Consider the following 3,178-nt stretch of genomic DNA (forward strand, 5'->3'; position numbering starts at 1 on the left):
TAGATGCAGACTACGCGGGAGATAGGGATGATAGGAAATCTACTTCATCTTATGTGTTTACCTTATCTAATTCATGTGTAAGTTGGAAATCACAGTTACAACATATTGTTGCACTATTCACTACAGAATCAGAATATATTGCTACAACTAAAGCTATTAAAGAAGCTTTATGGTTTAGAGGTCTACTTCATAAACTGTGTGTCCTGAATGATTATGTGGTAGTGTATTCTGACAGTCAGTCATCTATACATTTATGCAAGAACCCTGTTTTCACGAGCGCACTAAACACATTGATGTTAGACTCCACTTCATTAGAGATATAGTATCTCAAGAGGTGGTAAGACTTGAGAAAGTCCATACCCACTACAACCCATCTGATATGGGGACGAAGGTACTGCCACTGGCAAAGTTTAGGAGTTGCAAGAAACTTCTAAACATTGGTACAGGTAAATGATTTTCAATTTTATTGGTTTTCTATTAGAGGTGTCACTAATGGGAGACAATTTTCTTTTGCAGGTCCTTTGACACCAATGTGGAGGTTGTTAGGCAATTTGTTATCAACCGACCTCCCCGGGCTATGATGTAACCTCGATTTTATTATCAATCGGCCTTGGCCATATGACTGACTAGTACATTGACACAATTATCGAGACAACACAATCCACATTTTTATGGACCGTTCGAAGCAACCTATTTTAAATAGTGTTGCTCACGGTTCGCTCCATTCCTTTGGAAGGCTATATTATTAATTTGAAGCCCACTTAAATTGAGTGGAGCCTTGTTTTGGTCCACAATTTAACCCTAACCTAACTTACCTATTTTGGACATTTACTTGGCATATAATCCCATCTTCCTCTCGGCCTCCTGTATGTGCCTATTTCCTTTCTCTTTGCGAGACTCTCTTCTCGGCTTCTTGTTTTACTTCATTGTGACCTTTGTAGTTAATTCGTTGTGGGCACATCATTGGACTTCACTTTCCAACCTATAGCAACCGGAGTGGGGCGGTGGCGGTTTTTGGAGTTGTCTCAACCTTGGCGTTGTCGATGAATTGGTAAACTGAGCCCGATTTTGTACTTGGAGTTCGGTGGAAATCATCCCTACAAGAATGTTATGAAATTCTGAGAATGACTGGATCTTTGATTTGTAGTGAGCTGGTGGTGCATTTATCATCAGTCCTAGATGTTCAGAACCTTTTAGATATCACATTATGACACATCACATGTATGATTATATTCAGTTTATACAATCACATGAATAGTAAGGCAAACTTTGCTTTTCATTGTTATTAGTTTTTGACATCTCTTGAGTGTTTTCTTCAATATGCATTGCTAAGAAAAGGAGTGACACGACCCATCCCGAATCTCCATAATGGATCGACACGTGTTATGCATCGATGATAGATACCAGCTAAACGCTAGACCCACCACCAAGGCAACATCAACCTACTTTGATTGTGACAAATTTTTTTTAAAAAAATTGACCGAATTTCCTCTGAAATATGGACTAAAATCACCTGATCAATAATCAATTTTCTCAAATCAATACATATAATATAAAACAGGGTACACCAATCTTTCAAAAGATAAACTATTCAAAATAAGGTGCACTGGAATGATATTTACGTTCTTTTACAAACCATAAGACTCCAAATGCACAATATATACAAAAATATGTAGTAAGCCCATGATATGGATACATTTTTTGATAAAAAGATGCTTCTATCCCAAAACTATAAACTATATAAACAATGAAGATGAGACATACAACAAATGACAATTTGTAGCTCAATTCGGTACATCAACACGCTCCAGTGCTGTTCAATTTAGCTACAATTTGATAAGAAAAAGGATGACAAAATATATGAGTTTGTAACTCAATGAGTGGATATTTTGCAAATAAGTATACGTTTTCCATATATGCCAACATTCTGAAAACTGATATATAATAAAAATATCCTTTCACCGTACTATAAGCTAAAATCTTTATTCTTTAAATTGAATAAGCTAAATTTTGTAATTTGAAATCTAATAAATTATATAATATTGAAAAGACACGACAAACAGGTACCTAAAATAACCTTACTCATGTATAGATTAATATCTATATACATGGCAAAGATATTTAAATTTCGTAATTCTGGTCATACGTGCGCAGAGCTGCCCCAAGACTATAATCTGATCATACACTATGGAAACACATTCGCAATAGTACAGTGCAGATAAAATCTCCATAATTGATCATACACTGTAGAAACACATCCATACCAGTACAGAGCGAGTAAAATAATCATATGGGGTCATACACCATGGAAACACATTCACACAAGTGCAGACTAAAGTAAAATCATATGGGTACTTTATGGTGGTTTTAAAAATAACTTTCAATATGCTGAAATATTTTGTACTTTATGTAACATGCTAATAAAATGATTTAACTGAATTGAATTTAACTTTAAAAGAACTGACTATAAAATTCACTTTATTTTGAAAGTCATGCTGTCAAACCAACTATATGAAATAATTAACTTTCTGATCTAATATAAATTTAATAAATACTTATTTCTGAAAGATGAACTTTTCCACTCAAATAATACAAGTTACAGACTTGGATGGTTGGTAAGTTTTTCCAATCTCTTCATCACTACCTAAAATACGTTACAAGATAACTAATTTAACCATTACCAAATCAAGAAACCTTTAATATCTAATGATATTATACTTAAACTAAATTTCTCGATATTTAAATAAATTTCTCAAATTTTTCTTTAATCAATTGGAGCTAATTCCACTTTCTAGTCCCTTTACTAATAACTAATTCATCAAAATAACATTCATCCAAAGCATAAAAATAATTATCACATCTTTCATCCAGTGAAAACCTAAAATCACACTTGCACCAATTTGCTTCACACTTTGTTCCATAAAATCATGCCTTCATGTGAGTATTTCATTATCACAATCATTTCCACAATAAAACTTATTCAAGAATCCAAATAAAAATTGTAGGATTTGTCCAAAAATAGCATTTCTTACCTTATGTAATTAGAATAACAAATCCAGAAGGTTGGCTTGAAATTATACTCATTCTCTTCAATTTGAAAATCAAACCAATAAATTAAACCCTAGTAACTTTAACATAAATTTTTTATCTACCTCTTGAAGAAAATAAAGAGAAGGGA

This window comes from Olea europaea, unplaced genomic scaffold (genome assembly GCF_002742605.1).
Source record: "Olea europaea var. sylvestris unplaced genomic scaffold, O_europaea_v1 scaffold1972, whole genome shotgun sequence".
Taxonomy (NCBI): domain Eukaryota; kingdom Viridiplantae; phylum Streptophyta; class Magnoliopsida; order Lamiales; family Oleaceae; genus Olea; species Olea europaea.